General features: G+C 40.7%; 1 protein-coding gene across 1 annotated transcript in view; it reads left to right on the forward strand.

The window, feature by feature from the left end:
- LOC124623172 (Bloom syndrome protein homolog) overlaps positions 1-21,169 on the forward strand; it is a 172,736-nt gene that overhangs the window by 138,469 nt on the left and 13,098 nt on the right. The gene's annotated exons all lie outside the window — the stretch shown is intronic.

Here is a 21,169-nt window from a genome sequence, read left to right on the forward strand (position 1 = left end):
AATTTTTTAGAGTGAATATGGGAATCCTTTTGTCTTTTCTGACATTTTTACAGTTGAGTGAGCAGTGATCACTTGGCTAATTGCTTACTTTCTATCATAAAATGAGAATTTTTTGCTGTTTTCACCCTGCTGTTTGCGTCCACAGTGAAAAAGGTAGCACAAAGAATTAGCATGTTGGAGCAGCGGACCACTAGTATTAGGGAGTGGGCCATAAGAGGTCAAAGTTGTCACACCACTCAACTCTGGCTTTGTCTGATGGATCTGCAGACACTGTGAACTATGAAGCTCATCCAGGACACCATCTATTTCAAGTTACCCAAGTTGACAGAAGGATAAGGGGTTAGGCAGAGACAAATTTCACTGCTGGAAAGGCCCCCCATGTTACAGTGAAATATTACTGGCTTCAGGCTACAAGTGGAGGACTTGAAACTTCTGGAGTAGGAAGACTCCTGTGCTTGTGTGTGAAAGTAATGCATTTTAAACATACTGTTTTTTTGTCATCACCTCTTTGATTGATTTGCTGCAGCTGCCTCAACTTCCTCTCCTGTTTCAATCTTTTCATCTGAGTAACACTTCCACTCAGTAGTGTTAATTTGTTGGATATATGCCAATGTCTGCCTTCCCATACAGTTTTTGCAGTCTGCAGCTTCCTCTATAATCATGGAAGTTATTTCCTGGTGTCTTAACATATCTCCAGTCATCCTATCCCTTCTTCTGTTTAGCGTTTTCCGTGTGCTCCTTTTCTCCCCAATTCTCTGGAGAACCACCTTATTTCTTATCTTTCCAGTCCACTTAATTCCACATCCTTCTATAACACCACGTCTCAAACACTTTGATTTTCATCTTTTCTGGTTTACTCTCAATCCATGATTCACTTCCATATACTGCTGTGCATACGTTCTCAGAAATTTCCTCCTCAGCTTAGTCTTATTTTTAATACTGTTAAACTTCTTTTTCCAAGGAATGCCCTCTTTGCCTGTGCTCCCTTGCTTATTAATATACTCCTCATTTCATCTGACATGCATTAGTTTTTCTTCTCTGACATGCATTAGTTTTTCTACTCTGCATTTACAACATGTGTCCCAATTTTCAAAAGTTTATTGCTAATCTCATTTGTACAGTGATGTCTATACTCCACAAGCCCCATTATGGTGTGCGTGGTAGAGGGTACCAATGGTAATGTTATAATTTCCGTTTCCTCTGTTGCATTCACAAATGGTGCATGGAAAGAATGACTGTCATTAAACTTCTGTATGAGCTGTAATTGTTCAGATTTTTTCATTGTGGTCACTTAGTGAGATTTATGTGGGAGGAAGTAATATGTTACCCGACTATTCTTTGAAAGATATGCCCTCAGAATCTCAACAGTAACCTTCTCCTTGATACACAATGGCTCTCATGTATGAGCATCTCCGTAACACACTAAATGATCCCTTGATGAAATGTTGGGTCTCCTCTTATCTTATCTGTCAATCCTACATGGTAAGAGTCCCAAACTGATGAAGTATATTATGTAATGTATTCACAAATTGCAAATATGATTGTACAGCGACTATATGATTTACTAGTAACATATCAAAATTTGTGCCGGACTTGGACTCGAACCTGGATTTCTAGCTTCATGGGAGTGGTCACCTTAACTGCCTTGGCCACCCAAGCATGCCTCCAGGAACATCTCAAACTTCCATATGTCCTAGCATCTGTATACATTAGTGCTCGCATACAAATTGTATGATTCCTGCACAGGGAGAGACATTGTTTTGCTTGTCAGATTGTCATGCTTTGGTATGAAATACAGTAGGGCAGTGTCTATATTATATAGTGTGTGTGTAGTTCGGTGAAATGTTCCTTTGGGCATGCATGCTTGCATGCATGCATTCATCGAACTATACAAACACTGTAAAATATACACTCTCCCCTGTTGATGAAAAATACTCCAGAAATGGCCGAACAAGTGTTTTGTAGTGCTGCTTGTGGAAAGGTATAGGGACGTGGTGGGGGCAGGGTAGGGCTGTATGGTGTAGTCAGGAGGTTTGAGGGAGGTGGGGAGGTTTGAGGGAGTGGGAGGGGAAGGGGAGAGGAGGAGGAGGCGGGAAAGACTCGTGGGTGTATTGGTGGAATAGAAGACTGTGTAGCACTGGAGTGGGACTAGGGAAGGGGGTAGGTGAAGGAAGGACATGGACTAGCGAAACGTGAGGCCAGTGTTGGTTACAGGAATTTAGGCTTGGCTAACACTTGGATGGGTCATCGTCAGAGTCTGTTGAACCTTGTTGGCAAGTGGGGTGCACTCAGCCCTTATGAGGACAGTTGAGCAGCTACTTGATTGAAAAGTAGTGGCTCTGGTCACAAAAACTGATAGGGGCTGGTAGTGCAGTGTGCTGACCAAAGCCCCTCCATATCAGTATCCAACGATGCCTATCGGCTGAGGATGACACGACGGCCATCTGTACCATTAAGGCTTCTGAGGCCTGTTCAGATGGAGTTTTGTTTAGTATATATTGTAGGGAGAGTCCCCACCTGTGCAATTCAGAGAAGCTGGTGTTGGTAGGAAGGATTCAGAGGGCATAGGCTATGAAGCAGCCATTGAAATGTTGTTGTGGGCAGTGTGTTCAGCAGCTGGGTGGCCCAGCTGTCTCTTGGCAATAGTTTCAGCGATCATTCATGGGGACAGAGAACTTGTTGGCTGTCATGCCCACATAGAAAGCAGCACAGTGGTTGCAGCTTAGTTTGAGATCACATTACTGCTTTCATAAGTAGCCCTTCCTTTGATGGAATAGTTGATGCCTGTGGCCAAACTGGAGTAGTTGGTTGTGGGAGGATATATGGGACAGGTCTTGGATCTAGGTGTATTGCAGGGCTATAAGCCATGGGGCAAGGGATTGGGAATGGGTGGAGTAGGTTCAGCGGGTTGTGGAATATCACCCACCTTGCAGTGGTATTACGCTGCCCACTGAACCTATGCAGGTCCTTGTCCATACCTACTCCACCTCTGTAGCCAAACATACTGCCCGCGACAACATGCTTCATTTCAGTGACTGCTTTACAGCCTACACCAACTAGATCCTTCCTGCCAACATTAGTTTTTCTGAATTGCGCAGGTGGGAACGCTCCGTGCAGTATATCCTACATTCCTGTAACCTGGTCTGGCCTCGATCTTCGCTAGTCCCTGGCCTTTATCCACCTAGCCCCTTCCCTACACCTACTTCAGCACTACACAGTCTCCTATTCCACTGATACATCCACTAGTCCTTTCCCTCCTCTTACTTTTCTGCCCCCCCCCCCCTCCCCTGCCCCCTCCATGCACCTAGCATCCTTACGCTGTTCCCACCATGTCACTGCATGCACCCACAAGCAACACTACACCTTCCCCCACTACCCATAGACTGCTTCTCCCATCAGATGTAACTGCTGTGTGCAGTCCAGTCCAGTCCAGGGAGACCATTCTGGCAAAAGCACTTGCTATTGGTTGGAGGCCCATGAGCCTGTTCCTGATTTATAAGAAGATGAAAGCCGTAGCTGCTTCCTCCTTGTGGCACATTTCTTCATGGCTTCCAGTGGTGCTTTGTCATGAACCTCAAGAAACTTTTGTTTCAGAGTAGAGCACAGAGACTTTACAGTGTATTTTTGTTTGCACACTCCATTTCCATGAAAAGCAACAAATTCTTCTTCAAATGTCAAAACTTCATTTGTCCAATGTGGCATTGGAGAGTAGAGACCACACAAGATATAATTGATATCCAGTCTGCATTAGGCTGTCTTACTTCACTTTTTCATGCTGTAAAACTTAATGATTCATCCGTGTTTTGGTACTTAAATGCAGTTTAGCCTAAGATGGTCTTCACCACATCTGGAAGAACATTCGAGACTACAGAGTCATCGCACACTGATACCACATCTGTTAATAAATTTTCTTTGAAGTTCACAGCTTCTGGGTTTTATCATACTGGCAATTCATCCGCAACAGTTACACAGAGCTCACTGGTAATGAAACTTAAGAATGCAGAATCTGAGTGGATGTCACACTGAGTAGACTCTGCATTTAAGTCTTCAGTAACTGGTCTTTTCCCAGAGAAAGTAATATCACTTGCACTATCTGTCAATATATGGAGATGCACTCTGTTCCTTACTTCAAATGATGTAGGGTTGTTGCAAAATATATCTGATCCGTGTACCCCCACAGAAAAAGATAAATAAATAAATTCCCAAGCAATCTTGATTTAATCTGGAAGTTTATATGTAGCTGACATTCACACTTTCGAAAAGACCAAAGAGAGATTTTATTGACGTAATGAAACGTTTATGGAAAGGCAAGAATGTGTCACCAACTTGGATTCCTGAACAAATGTTTAAGAATCTATTTAGAGTCTTCTCCTGAATTAAGAGATTCATTCCATGACCACTACGCAGAGGTGAGCATTCATCTTGGACATCAGATATGTCATTAATAAGTTCAATAAAAATTTCTTTCAGTGTCTTTGTGGAGAACATACTTAAAAACCTGAGCCATCCATTGTGAAACAAGCATTCTGCTATCATTACATTCTGCTTTGCTCATCCAGTCACATTTAAGTGTGCTTCAATAATGTGGTATGTTACCGTTAGGTCACTTTTTTAAAGTTTAAAAAGTTCCCATATAATTGTGTTAGTTATCTTGTACCCATTAGGTAGCTTACTTCCTCTATCAATGAAATGGTTCCTCAACACCTTTAACAGATTTGGTACATTGGAGAAAACCCATACATTCCTGGTTTTGTCTTCTTGATTTATCTGTATTGAAACACAATTCCTTCCAAACTTTTATATTTTTACCACCTATATCATAGCTACAGCATATATTCCCATTTCCTAAACTGCCTTGATGGGGCTCTGAAGCAAACTACTAATCATAATTGTGATGAAATCATAATAAACTGGTTGCTACCACTGTCCACACAACCCATGAATCTTGCAGATTTGAGTATTTCAGTGTGGACCATCTCGTATATCCTCTGATGAAGTGTAACATATGCAGCCATCAACATTCATTTCATCAAATGTCAAAACTGATAATCTCTCTTGGGTAGTGAAAGTGTTTCACTTAGTCTTCAATAAACACAGGATGTTGTTGTTGTTGTGGTCTTCAGTCCTGAGACTGGTTTGATGCAGCTCTCCATGCTACTCTATCCCGTGCAAGCTTCTTCATCTCCCAGTACCTACTGCTACCTACATCCTTCTGAATCTGCTTGGTGTATTCATCTCTTGGTCTCCCTCTACGATTTTTACCCTCCACGCTGCCCTCCAATACTAAATTGGTGATCCCTTGATGCCTCTGACCATGTCCTACCAACCGATCCCTTCTTCTACTCAAGTTGTGCCACAAACTTCTCTTCTCCCCAATCCTATTCAACACCTCCTCATTAGTTATGTGATCTACCCATCTAATCTTCAGCATTCTTCTGTAGCATCACATTTCAAAAGCTTCTATTCTGTTCTTGTCTAAACTATTTATCGTCCATGTTTCACTTCCATACATGGCTACACTCCATACAAATACTTTCAGAAACGACTTCCTGACACTCAAATCTATACTCTATGTTAACAAATTTCTCTTCTTCAGAAACACTTTCCTTTCCATTGTCAGTCTACATTTTATATCTTCTCTACTTCGACCATCATCAGTTATTTTGGCCCCCAAATAGCAAAACTCCGTTACTATTTTAAGTGTCTCATTTCCTAATCTAATACCCTCAGCATCACCCGACTTAATTGGACTACATTCCATTATCCTCATTTTGCTTTTGTTGATGTTCACCTTATATCCTCCTTTCAAGACACTAACCATTCCGTTAAACTCCTCTTGCAAGTCCTTTGCTGTCTCTGACAGAATTACAATGTCATCGGTGAACCTCAAAGTTTTTATTACTTCTCCATGGATTTTAATACCTACTCCGAATTTTTCTTTTGTTTCCTTCACTGCTTGCTCAATATACAGATTGAATAGCATCGGGGAGAGGCTATAACCCTGTCTCACTCCCTTCCCAACCACTGCTTCCCTTTCATGCCCCTCAACTCTTATAACTGCCATTTGGTTTCTAAACAAATTGTAAAGAGCCTTTCGCTCCCTATATTTTTTTCCCCCTGCCACCTACAGAATTTGAAAGAGAGTATTCCAGTCAACATTGTCAAAAGTTTTCTCTAAGTCTACAAATGCTAGAAACGTAGGTTTGCCTTTCCTTAATCTAGCTTCTAAGATAAGTCGTAGGGTCAGTATTGCTCACGTGTTCCAATATTTCTATGGAATCCGAACTGATCTTCTCCTAGGTCGGCTTCTACTAGTTTTTCCATTCGTCTGTAAAGAATTCGTGTTAGTATTTTGCAGCAGTGACTTATTAAACTGATACTTCGATAATTTTCACATCTGTCAACACCTGCTTTCTTTGGGATTGGAATTATTATATTCTTCTTGAAGTCTGAGGGTATTTCGCCTGTCTCATACGTCTTGCTCACCAGATGGTAGAGTTTTGTCAGGACTGGCTCTCCCCAGGCTGTCAGTAGTTCTAATGGAATGTTGTCTACTCCCGGGGCCTTGTTTCGACTCAGCTCTTTCAGTGCTTTGTCAAACTCTTCATGCAGTATCATATCTCCCATTTCGTCTTCATCTACATCCTCTTCCATTTCTTTAATATTGTCCTCGAGTACATCGCCCTTGTATAGACCTTCTATATACTCCTTCCACCTTTCTGCTTTCCCTTCTTTGCTTAGAACTGGGTTTCCATCTGAGCTCTTAATATTCATACAAGTGGTTCTCTTTTCTCCAAAGGTCTCTTTAATTTTCCTGTAGGCGGTATCTATCTTACCCCTAGTGAGATAAGCCTCTATATCCTTACATTTATCCTCTAGCCATCCCTATTTAGCCATTTTGCACTTCCTGTCGATCTCATTTTTGAGATGGTTGTATTCCTTTTTGCCTGCTTCATTTACTGCATTTTTATATTTTCTCCTTTCATCAATTAAATTCAATATTTCTTCTGTTACCCAAGGATTTCTACTAGCCCTCGTATTTTAACCTACTTGATCCTCTGCTGCCTTCACTACTTCATCCCTGAAAGCTACCCATTCTACTTCTACTCTATTTCTTTCCCCCCTTCCTGCCATTTGTTCCCTTACGCTCTCCCTGAAACTCTGTACAACCTCTGGTTCTTTTAGTTTATCCAGGTCCCATCTCCTTGAATTCCCACCTTTTTGCAGTTTCTTCAGTTTTAATCTACAGTTCATAACCAATAGATTGTGGTCAGAGTCCACATCTGCCCCTGGAAATGTCTTACAGTTTAAAACCTGGTTCCTAAATCTCTGTCTTACCATTATATAATCTATCTGAAATCTGTCAGTATCTCCAGACTTCTTCCATGTATACAACCTTTTTTTATGATTCTTGAACCAAGTGTTAGGATATCTTCGAGAATATCTGGTCTACATTTAAATTCCTTCATCCCTTTCTGAAGTGTTACCCTGTAAGGCAAAGGCACTTTTCACTTTTGCAAATAAGCATATGCTTTTGGCAATAGAACTCTTGAAGTCAATGAATTGGCAAATGTCCTTTGAATTCCATTTTTCCCTTTTGTTTTCTTTCAACAGGCACCATATCTGCCCTAGTATAAAACACTTTGACAACACATTGCTTACACTTTTGTGTAATTTCTTTTTTTCTTTCATATCAGATGACATTTTTGTACACTTTAATGAAAGAACATGGCAATGAGCATTCGTTTTAGTAAGGCTACATCACATTTTTAGTGCTGCTTCTTTCTGTGCATTAAGTTCTTTCAAAAAAATTCATTTTCGGCCTTCAATTCCTTAATTTCTAAATTAAGTATTTATTCACTATTTCACTGAGCTCATGAACGGAATGTATAGCTGTGGTCTGGTTGGATGTTGGTTTTTTTCAAAGTTCATTTTTGCAAACTACTTACTTCAGAGACTGGGAGTTGTTCTCGACTGCCAGAACTCTAAAGACTGAATTTACTCTTATTACTCCTGGAATTCTTTACTAAGCACTATACAACTACATTAATTTCTCATTATTAATCAAATAAATAATATACAAAAGCAATAAAATATCAGTGACATAAATTAGTACAAAATTGATAATATTTAAAAATAGAATTTCAAGAAATTGATAGGATTCAGACTCACAACCTTGAGCATATGAAGTAAGAATCTTACCAGTTGTGCTAAACAACCACTTTGAGGAACACTCTTGTTGTTAAGGTTACAAAGCATCACTCAAAATGTGCAGGTAAAACACTTCAGTCACATGTTGTACAATGTTCTTTGATTGAAATAGTTAACACATCTAGAGAATACGAAAAAAGTAATGGCTATTTCCATGATAAATGAAACTATAATATTCAGGAGCAAAAGATAGTAGACCTGAGAAACATAATTTATTTCTATCCTCCACAATGTAGTGAGTCACTCATTATCATAGAGTAATTCAGTACCTCATGATAACAGCATTAAATTTATGTGAATCAATTTATTTTAAAATAATTTTCGAGTTACCATTATTTTATGTACTGCACAACCAACAAAGCACAGAAACATATCAAGTCTAACAACACCTCCTCTGACAAATGTAACAAAAGTGGCATGTATTAGTTAACATGTAGTTCATGCCCATCTTTTTTCATAGAGCAAACAAAACATCTCTGAGCCTTAAAAAGATCATCTCATAGAGTAAAGCAACAATCTAAATAGTATTGAAACCAATCTAAAAGTTCTCAGAGAAAATAAAAGTCTCTATCAAAAACTCACAATAGAGGAGAACCACCACATATAAAAAGCAATAATACAAGGAGAGAAAAATTTGAACTAATATACAACACCATGCAGCAAAACTCTCTTTGTAACATTTGAACAATTGCAGATGCAGCTACCTAGTTCCGAATCTGACAGAGGCAGCTATCAGATGGTGCATAAACCTTGTTCATTAACTGACTTAAAAATATACACATTGATGTCGTGGCCTTCGCTGTACTGTGGATTGTGGTATTGCAGCAGAAAAGTTTTCTGTAAAGTGCTACAATCACATTTACTGATGAGAACGATTTGTAATATACTGCAGCAATGTTGCTATTTATTCCACTGTGTAACAAGTCCGATTTATGTATCCCGCTCGATTGGGATCTGATAGCAGCCCAAATAAATATTAATTAATATGACCATGTACCTAATGGGGGCTGGCAATCGGATTTGACTGCTACGGAGTTGTTACATTCCATTTTGTCCTTCTCAAATGCTGTAATAATGAAATGTCCGGTGACAAGGAGAAACGCCAACACAGCTTCACTAATCAAGGACCTATATTTGTCTCAAAAACACAAAAGGAAGGAGACAGCCACTGCCTTCGTCTTACATATTTAATAACGGCTAATCTCAGCACAGGCTTCCTCGCTATTCATTATTGTCACACGCAAATTCAATCACTGCAATCCAACACTGCAATCCAAATGATGCCGGCGCGGTAGATGCGAAACCACAAATATCGGCACAGAAATATCACTGATCACTCTCGTAATTATACTTTTTCACTTTCCCGTATTATTCTAACACAAAGGGGTTAAACCGCGGCGATGGCCACTCCCTTTGTTGGTAAAGCCTTGCATTACAGCAACAGGCCTCCACACGGCTCGGCCCGCAACCTGGGAACTCACTTCAACTCTACACTCGCTCTCGCAACACGACACTATCGATTGTTTACCCTATCGACCTGTGCCGAGTGCAAACTTATAGTAAGGACCTATGGACCCCTTACATCCCCGCCCTCAAAAACTTCTTTGGAGCCTCTGGCGTAAAAGAATCGGCAAGAGAATTAGACATTGCTACATCTGGACAAAACACATAGTGTAAGTAATTAATGAAATTACAATTCACCAAATAATCCCTCGACTCCGGTAGTGGGCTGCCTCCACAATAATATTCTACAAAAGGTTATTACATCTCACAAACATGGCATTGTCCAAATTACAATTTTTTATCAAACAGCAATAATCCTCTATAGTCCATGTTGAATGAAACACACAACATACAATCAAAAATTATTACGTGAACACATGACATATGAGTATTTATGTTACAAATTACTTGTTACAGGTTTTTACACCTATTCTCAGGTAATCGTCGATATGAAATATGCAATTCTAATTATAACACATCAGAAAACACAATGTAAATAAACATTCCCCTTTTTCAAATGTCCATTCAACAACTAAATGTCCTAAACATGTCCTACGCAACTACATCAAGGAGCTTGAACACTCTCATTTCAGACATTTGCCCTAATCGAGTTCCCCTTCCTCATCTGGGTTATCCCTGTTCTCGTGTGAGTAGTACCTTTTTATGTTTTCCACATGTTCCTTACCATGCACTCTCTTTGTCCGTGCATATTCCAACTCCACAGTGTTAGGATGACCAATTTTTATAATCCTGTATGGTCCCTTATAAACGTGGTTGAATTTATGTATTTCAGAGTTTATTTTCTTTGATTTTGCATGAACCTTTACTAGTACCAAATCTCCCACTCGGTAAGTTATCGGTTTCACTAGCTTGTCATGTCTTTCCTGTCTTTTCCTAGCCTTCTCCTTCATACTTAATTCCATTAGCTCCAATTTCCTTTCCCAAGTCAATGAACTTCCTGGCGGGTAGACTAGCAACTCACGAAAAATACTGTCGGGTTCTTGATTGAGCAATACTTCACATGGTGCAAACCCTGTAGAATCATGTGGGAGGTGATTCCTGACCCGCTCAAATTCTTCCAGATATTCTTTCCATGAACCATGCTTCCTATGACAGTATGTTCGGCATAAACGGTTCAATTCCTTCATTGTTCGTGCTGCAGGGTTAGAAGCTGGCCTATACCTAGAAATGGCAATTTGTTCTATTCTGTGCTCATTTAGCATCTCTGTCCACTCCTTTGACCTAAATTGTGACCCATTATCACTCAAAATTCGCTTAGGAATACACACCTTTTGAAAATAGTCTTTCTCAAAATGGTTAATGATGGCTCTACTAGTAGCTTTCTTCAATGGGTAAAATTTTATGTACTTGGAAACCAGTTCTTCCACTACTAAGATTTGTGTGTAATTCCCTCGTGAGGCAGGAAGTGGCCCAAAAAGATTCACTGCAACTATGTCCTTAATTGCTGTTGGTACAATTGGATGACGAGGGCTAGTAGAAATCCTTGGGTAACAGAAGAAATATTGAATTTAATTGATGAAAGGAGAAAATATAAAAATGCAGTAAGTGAAACAGGCAAAAAGGAATACAAACGTCTCAAAAATGAGATCGACAGGAAGTGCAAAATGTAAGGATGTAGAGGCTTATCTCACTAGGGGTAAGATAGATACCGCCTACAGGAAAATTAAAGAGACCTTTGGAGATAAGAGAACGACTTGTATGAATATCAAGAGCTCAGATGGAAACCCAGTTCTAAGCAAAGAAGGGAAAGCAGAAAGGTGGAAGGAGTATATAGAGGGTCTATACAAGGGCGATGTACTTGAGGACAATATTATGGAAATGGAAGAGGATGAATATGAAATGGGAGATACGATACTGCGTGAAGAGTTTGACACAGCACTGAAAGACCTGAGTCGAAACAAGGCCCCCGGAGTAGACAATATTCCATTGGAACTACTGACGGCCGTGGGAGAGCCAGTCCTGACAAAACTCTACCATCTGGTGAGCAAGATGTATGAAACAGGGAAAATACCCTCAGACTTCAAGAAGAATATAATAATTCCAATCCCAAAGAAAGCAGGTGTTGACAGATGTGAAAATTACCGAACTATCAGCTTAATAAGTCACAGCTGCAAAATTCTAACACGAATTCTTTACAGACGAATGGTAAAACTAGTAGAAGCCAACCTCGGGGAAGATCAGTTTGGATTCCGTAGAAACACTGGAACACGTGAGGCAATACTGACCTTACGACTTATCTTAGAAGAAAGATTAAGGAAAGGCAAACCTACGTTTCTAGCATTTGTAGACTTAGAGAAAGCTTTTGACAATGTTGACTGGAATACTCTCTTTCAAATTCTAAAGGTGGCAGGGGTAAAATCCAGTTAGCGAAAGGCTATTTACAATTTGTACAGAAACCAGATGGCAGTTATAAGAGTCGAGGGACATGAAAGGGAAGCAGTGGTTGGGAAAGGAGTAAGTCAGGGTTGTAGCCTCTCCCCGATGTTGTTCAATCTGTATATTGAGCAAGCAGTAAAGGAAACAAAAGAAAAATTCGGAGTAGGTATTAAAATTCATGGAGAAGAAATAAAAACTTTGAGGTTCGCCGATGACATTGTAATTCTGTCAGAGACAGCAAAGGACTTGGAAGAGCAGTTGAATGGAATGGACAGTGTCTTGAAAGGAGGATATAAGATGAACATCAACAAAAGCAAAACAAGGATAATGGAATGTAGTCTAATTACAACAAAAGCAAAACAAGGATAATGGAATGTAGTCTAATTAAGTCGGGTGATGCTGAGGGAATTAGATTAGGAAATGAGGCACTTAAAGTAGTAAAGGAGTTTTGCTATTTAGGGAGCAAAATAACTGATGATGGTCGAAGTAGAGAGGATATAAAATGTAGGCTGGCAATGGCAAGGAAAGCGTTTCTCAAGAAGAGAAATTTGTTAACATCCAGTATTGATTTAAGTGTCAGGAAGTCATTTCTGAAAGTATTCGTATGGAGTGTAGCCATGTATGGAAGTGAAACATGGACGATAAGTAGTTTGGACAAGAAGAGAATAGAAGCTTTCGAAATGTGGTGCTACAGAAGAATGCTGAAGATTAGATGGGTAGATCACATAACTAATGAGGAAGTATTGAATAGGATTGGGGAGAAGAGAGGTTTGTGGCACAACTTGACCAGAAGAAGGGATCGGTTGGTAGGACATGTTCTGAGGCATCAAGGGATCACCAATTTAGTATTGGAGGGCAGCGTGGAGGGTAAAAATCGTAGAGGGAGACCAAGAGATGAATACACTAAGCAGATTCAGAAGGATGTAGGTTGCAGTAGGTACTGGGAGATGAAAAAGCTTGCACAGGATAGAGTAGCATGGAGAGCTGCATCAAACCAGTCTCAGGACTGAAGACCACAACAACAACAATAACACAATTGGATGCATATATCCTCTGTGCTGTACTGTAGTCGTTTTAGATTTTTTACAGGTGTCACATGTACTCAGTATCTTACATATACGCCTTCCCATGTTGTTGAATGCACAATCTAACTTCAACTTTTCGAGACACTTTTTCGGTGCATAATGCGCATTACTATAGTGTGTATACCAAATTAATTTTTCTACCACATGCTCAAGCACACGGAGTTTCCAGTTCTCCTCACTCTCCTTGTTTCTTTTATAAAGTATCCCATTATGAATATAATAAAATGTGTGAATTCTTTCCTCTCCTGGACACCTGTATTTGTTTTTAATTATCTTTAATTTCTCGTCCTCGTTCTGTTCACTGCGCACATTCTTTAGGAACTTCCTTATGAATTCTTCATACTGCACTCCCTTCATCAGGTTAATTCTAACTCCTTCTCCTTCTGACCTGTCCACCAACATTCCTCTCGAGTCAGCTGGTAATCTTGACAAAGCGTCAGGTATTATGTGTGTTGCTCGTGGTTCATAAATTATCTCGAAGTCATAGTCCTGTAATGCCAGGGCCCATCGCGTTAGTCTGCTATGCCTCAACTTGCTTGTGGTCAGAAATGTAAGGGCCTTATGGTCAGTCACGACTTTCACATGCCTCCCGGCCAAATAATACCGGAAACGCTTAAACCCCCACACAATTGCCAATGCCTCCCTTTCAGTAATTGAATATTTCCTCTCCCAAGCATTTAAACTTCTGCTACCGAACGCTATTGTTCTTACACTCTCACCATTTCCGCTCCTCTCTATTTGGTACAAATGTATTCCTAGTCCATAGTCAGAGCTGTCTGCTCCTAAATAAAAATCCTTGGAAAAATCCGGGTGGTACAATATATCTGCACTATATAGTGCTTCCTTGATATTCTCAAACTCGGTTTGGCACTCTGCACTCCAATGCCACGGCATCCTCGCCTTGGTCAATTCCCTCATACTCGGGGCATTAAGTACAGATCCTTTGACAAATTTTCTATAAAACTCACAAACCCCAAAGAATGCTCGCAACTGCCTCTTACTATGGGGGGTCGGAAAATTTCTAATAGCCTCCATTTTACTAGGATCAGGATAGATACCCTCCTCAGATATTATATGGCCCAGGAATTTTATCTTTGATTTGCCAAATTCCGACATGTCCAGGTTTACAGTTATCCCTGCGGTTTCAAAAGCTGCCAAGATTCCATCCAATCTATTCAAATGTTCTTCCCATGATTCGCTTGCTATCAAGAGGTCATCCACGTAGACGGTGACCTTTTTAAGTAACTAGTATCTTATCCATCGCTCTTATGAATTCAGACACTGACACATTAAGCCCAAATGGCAACACTCTAAATTGATAGCACCTTCCTCCATAAGTAAATGCTGTATACTGGCGGGACTCTGTGGCCAATGGTATTTGCCAGTAACCAGCAGTTAAGTCGATACTACTAAGCACCTTTGCTCCTCGGAATTTTTGAATCAGTTCTTCTATAGTCTCAGGTTTTTCCCGCTCCGGCTCGATGATTTTGTTCACTGTTCGTGCATCCAAAACTATCCTCACCTTTCCATCCTTCTTATCAACAACAAATAGGGGGTTGTTATATTGACTGTTGGCCCTTTCTATAACACCAAGGTCCATCATCCTCTGTATCTCTTCATCTACTGCTCTTCGTTTCGCCTGGGGAATGGAGTACTGTTTTATATTGAACGGTTTATGGTTCTTTGTCTTTAGCTTACACTCCACCCCTTTCATGATACCTGGCCGTTGAGAAAATACCTTACAACGCCTGTATAATACTGTGGCTAATTTCCTCTTAGTCCCCTCATCTAGGTGTGTCATCTCCTCCAACTTTTTACTGATCTTATCCTCTTTATGTCTATCCTCTCGTGCTAATCCCTCAAGGTGGATCAACACTACTTCTTCTAGTTCCTCTTCCCCGCATCCCATGGTGGGTTCCTCTTCATGACACAAATTTATCCTTCTGAATTCCTCCTCTTCTTCGATTGCACACCTCTCAGCAAACTTTAATCTCTTCTCTTCTCCCTTTCTTCCTTTGACCGTGATAGTACCTTCATCAAAACTCACTACTGCATCAACTTCATTCAACCAATCTATCCCTAAAATAATTGATGTGTTCAATCCAGCCACCACCAAAAATGTTGCTTCGTATTCTTCTCCCTCTATCTCGAAGGTAATCAACACTTGTTCTTTAATAGGTTTGCTCCTTGCACCCAACGCATTCACAATTCTCACTCCACTCACCGGGAAACTAGGCAAGCTAATATTTGCTTTTAGTACCTGTTCATATAACCTCTTGGATACTGCACATGCTTCACTTCCTGTATCGACTAATGCCTCGATATTCAGTCCACATAGCTTGATCTCTATCATGGGTAGCATGGGTTCTTTGGGAATCCCACTTCTTTCCTCCAGTAGATCTTCTCTCAGATCTCCACCATTGTCGTGTCTTAGTAGGTTTACTCTGGTCCTTGTAGTTCTCACTCCTGACCGGACCTCATCTGGAGTGTCATTCAGTTTTCCGGTCTCTCCGCCTCTTCTATATGCACTGTGTCACTCATTCGCCTATCCCATCCTCTCTCATGATCTCTTGGTTCTTCACTCCTTCTCTAATCATTTCTCCATTGCCGTTCACCACCATGGTTCCTGTACCTATGGCCACCACCTCTTCCTCTATAATTAGACGAATTACCAAAATGATTCCTTGGGTCATTACTTCCCCCTCGGTTTTGATCATTAACTTGATTGTGTTCCTGTGATCGAACAGATTCCAACTGTTCCAGTATTTCCATCAAGGCGCCTCCCTATCTTTAATTAGGCTCCCGGACACAGTTTCTTGCATTCTCCGGCTCATTCTTCTTTTTATTGCTGATATCATTATGTCATCACTCAGGGGTTGTTCCAAGGTCTCGTTCAGTTCCCACAAATGTTCGGCAAACTCTCTCAACGTTCCTCTCCATGTACTAAGTGACTTGCGATGGAATAGGTCCTCAATTGCTGCACACTGATGACTTTTGGACCTGTATTTCATCAAGAATTCCTCTTCAAACTGATCATAACTAGTAGTCCCTTCCTTCTTCCTGACTCCCCAAGTGAAGGCCTCACCTTCCATTCTATCTATTGCAAATTGAATCTTGTCTGAGTCTTTAAGATGTGCTGGGAAAACTCCTTTTAATCATTTCATAAATATCATTTTGGACGTACCGATCATCACTGTTCATCAAGGTAACGACCTTACCTTCCCCAATGGTTAAAGTGGCATTGGTAATTTGTTTATCAATTTCTTCTGTCTTGCTCTCTAATTGCTGCACTCCCTGTTGTAATTGCCTGACCTCCATTGCAACCCTCTTGTTATCCTCTTCTCGTTGCACGGCTATAGCATTTCTCAGATTGACAGCCAGTTGGTTTTGCGTATCTCCTATCCCCTTAACCGCATCATTGCGTTGTTTCTGCATCTGCGTCACCTCAGCGATTCGATGATTGCAATTTGTTTCCACTTCGTTGATTCTTTCTCCCAATTCGGCTTTCGTTTCTTCAATATCGTCTTCCATCTTTTTTGTTAACTTTCCTTCCATCTTCTCCACGTCTCCCTGGTCTTGGTCTATGCTCTTCTGTAGCTTCCTCTCTCTCTCTCGTCGATGTCCATCTTCAGTCGTTCTTGTAACTCCTGCATTTCCTTCTTCAGATTACATTCCATCTTCATTTGCGATGTTTTGATCTCTTGTAAACCTTTCTCTAATGATTCTCGTAAATCTTCCTTTAGTGATGCGTTATTTTCTTGTAAACCTTTCTTTAATGACTCTCTGAAACCTTTCTCTAATGATGCGTTATTTTCCTTTATCAAGTTTACCAACATTGACCACTTATCTGCATCTTCTGAAACTGACTTATCTCTCGTTGTTTGTCCCGGTGTCTCGGAATAACTAGTTGAATGTGCTACTGGGCTATCTAATGACACTCCATAATCACTGATTCCCGAATCATCTCCGTCTTCCTGTCCTATCCCTTTCCTTTCAACTACTGCCTCACAAACCTGCTTATCTTCAATAGACATGTTTGGTTTATCTTTAATGCACAGGCAAGTAATACAAAATAACCTCTAGCAACCCAAAACACTCCTAATTATCATGAAACTAATCAAACAGTAACTGCAGTATCTTCAGTTAATCCCAAAATTGATACAATACGTATGAATACTGAACATAACAACTCTCAAACCCTAATAACTTCAAATATCAATTCTCACATACACAGCTTATGTAAAATGTTCTAAATAAGATAAATCACACCACTCATAAAATCTATAAATGTAAAATCCCCAAAAACAATAAGCATATCTGTATAATCACCATTTAGACTGCGCAGCATGCATCAATAAATATGCTATATTTCAGAGTATATTTCGCAAATTTTTCGGAAATTACTGTAATTGGGCACTTTTCCTAATGTGACTCTCAGTTTACAAATGTTTATCTACCGCGAAGACTGCACACTACAATTTAATGTTATGTCAACCAGTCGTCTTCACTCACCAACTGACGTTACCACGAGTTGCGATGTTTTGACGTTTGAAATGGGCGTGGCGCTGTACTGCCGCCGGAGCTGCGTGAAGTCGTGCTAAAGATCTGTGGCGAGTCGTCGTAGTTCTCCTTCGGCTGCTCCGTGGCGCTGCAGGCGGGCGTAGTTTGTAGTTCGGCCGCTAGATGCTGGATTGGCGCTCGGTGTCTCGAAGTCGCGCTGCTGGCTGTGGCGGGACGTCGTAGTTCTCAGCCGGCCGCTCCGTGGCGCTGCAGGCGGGCGTAGTTGTAGTTCGGCCGCTAGATGTCGGGGCGGCGCTCGGTGTAGTGCGTCTGTGCTTGAACTACTACTTGCACAGGTAGTTGGGATGACGTGTGAAATCACCTCGCAGATCGAAGCTCTTTGGCACAACTGCTACACGGGTCTGCGTGACGTCACTCAGCAATTGCGTCGCCACATAAATTGTCGTCTGCATAACAGTTTATGGGCCCACATGAAGCTGTCCGATTTTCACTATTCGAAAAGCAATTCCAGTCACAATATTACTATTAAACACTTCTGTAAAAGCTTTAGTGCCAAATTCTTAGTTCGTTTTGCTATATTAATGTTCACACGTGTCTTTCTTTAGTGTTCACTTTTCACAGTTTTTCGCGCGGATTTACGCATTTGCACATTATAACACAGTTTATTGACACTATTATTCTTATCTAATATGGCAATAAAAAACAGTTTAGTCACAATCGTAAGATACTATTACTTCGTATTGTTCAAAAATGCACTGTTTCTTGTCGCGATTTTAAAGTTTATGCTCTGTCTCGATCCGACATTGAAAAATATTTTCTTGCTTTAAGCAAGGTAAAATTACCTATTGTTCTTTACGATTCGTCCGAAAATTGCACTTGTCCTTTCACGGTAAGCCAAGGCTGTAACACCTCCGATTTATGTATCCCGCTCGATCGGGATCTGATAGCAGCCCAAATAAATATTAATTAATATGACCGTGTACCTAATGGGGGCTGGCAATTGGATTTGACTGCTACGGAGTTGTTACATTCCATTTTGTCCTTCTCAAATGCTGTAATAATGAAATGTCCGGTGACAAGAAGAAATGCCAACACAGCTTCACTAATCAAGGACCTATATTTGTCTCAAAAACACAAAAGGAAGGAGACAGCCACTGCCTTCGTCTTACATATTTAATAATGGCTAATCTCAGCACAGGCTTCCTCGCTATTCATTATTGTCACACGCAAATTCAATCACTGCAATCCAACACTGCAATCCAAATGATGCCGGCGCGGTAGATGCGAAACCACAAATATCGGCACAGAAATATCACTGATCACTCTCGTAATTATACTTTTTCACTTTCCCGTATTATTCTAACACAAAGGGGTTAAACCGCGGCGATGGCCACTCCCTTTGTCAGTAAAGCCTTGCATTACAGCAACAGGCCTCCACACGGCTCAGCCTGCAACCTGGGAACTCACTTCAACTCTACACTCGCTCTCGCAACACGACACTATTGATTGTTTGCCCTATCGACCTGTGCCGAGTGCAAACTTATAGTAAGGACCTACGGACCCCTTACAACTGGAATAAGGTAAATGGTGGTGAAATATTATTAAAAGGAAAGTTGCCACTCACCATATAGCAGATATGCTGAACTGCAGATAGGCACAACAAAAAGACAGTCACAAATAAGCTTTCGGCCAGTAAGGCCCTTGTCAAAAATAGACAACAAGCTTGTGCCCCCCACCCCCTCTCCACACACACACACACACACACACACACACACACACACACACACACAGAAATGCAACTCATGACTGCAGTCTCTGGCAACTGAAGCCACTTTTGATGAAGGCTTTACTGGCTGAAAGCTTATTTGTGACAATCTTATTGTTCTGCCTATGTGGGACTCACCATCTCCACTATATGGTGAGAGGCAGCTTTCCTTTTCATAATACTGTTATATTCCAGCCTGGATTTTCCATTGTTTGCAGATGGCGGTGGATTTGATAACAACAAGCATGACTGCATGAGTCTAGTTAAAACACACACACACACACATACACACACACACACACACACACACACACACACACACTAATCCATGCCCCCCCCCCCCCCTTGATAACAACAAGCATGACTGCATGAGTCTAGTTAACACACACACACACACACACACACACACACACACACACTCACACACACACTAATCCATGCCCCCCCCTCCCCCCCCCCCTTGTACTACAGAAGCTTGCACCAAACATTCAAAATTAGTGTTACACTGGACAAACCTAGTGAGTGGTGACAGGAACCTATCATCTCTTGATGAGTGTGGCAATGTACGGAGGTGAAAAACATGTCAATAATGGTGTACATAAGTGTTCGTTTTGAACTAGACTCATGCAATTATACTTCTTATTATCAAATCCACCCCCATTTGCTTTATTCCAGAGGAATAAGGGGCACAATTGCTGCAATTTATCACAAATTATTTGCATCAATAAAAGTGATTGTAGTACTGTACAAAAAACTTTTCTGCTGCACTTGCACAATTAACAGTACAGCAAAGGCCATGATGTCAATGTGTATATTTTTAAGTCAGCCGATGAGCAAGATTTGTGCACCATCTGATACCTTCCCCTGCCAGATTAGGAACAAGGTGGCTGCATTCGCAGTTGTTGACTTTCACAACAGGGCAAGATTAAATATTTGTGTTTTCCTGCATATCATCCTGTTTACCTTTTTGAAATAATCTCTCAAAATTGATTTATGAATTTAAAAATACTGTTAAATAATGTTCTCTATCCACCGCTGTCCATCTTTTGCCACCTTCATTATTGGTGTGCAACACCTACCTCTACATCTACATTCTGCAAACCACCATGAAGTGCCTGGCAGAGGACACATCCCATTGTACAAGTTATTAGTGTTTCTTTTTGTTCCATTCATGTATAGATCATGGGAAGAACGATTGCTTGAATGCATCTGTGCGTGCAGTAATTATTCCAAACGTATTCTCATGATCCCTATGTGAGCAGTATATAGGGAGTTGTAGTATATCCCTAGAGTAGTCATTTAAAGCTGGTTCTTGAAACTTTGTAAATAGACTTTCTCAGAATAGTTTATTCTGTCTTCAAGAGTCAGCCAGTTCAGTATCTCTGCAACATTCTCCCATGGGTTGAACAAGCCTATCACCACTTGTGCTGCCCTTCCCTGTGTACATTCAGTAACTCCTACTAGTCCTATCTGATAAGGGTCCCACACACATGATTGTTGCCATTGCATCACATTTATTACCTGCAATGAAAAAAACAGCACCTAACTGATACTTAGAGTGTTCAGTACATAAATATTCATCACTGGAGGTGCATTATTCTTGCACAACTTTGTCATTCTGTCAGCTAACATGCTGTGACCCAGTTTTCAGCATGATTGGCGAGAAGCAGCCCTTCATTTTCACCAC

This window comes from Schistocerca americana, chromosome 7 (assembly GCF_021461395.2).
Source record: "Schistocerca americana isolate TAMUIC-IGC-003095 chromosome 7, iqSchAmer2.1, whole genome shotgun sequence".
NCBI classification, from domain to species: Eukaryota; Metazoa; Arthropoda; class Insecta; order Orthoptera; family Acrididae; genus Schistocerca; species Schistocerca americana.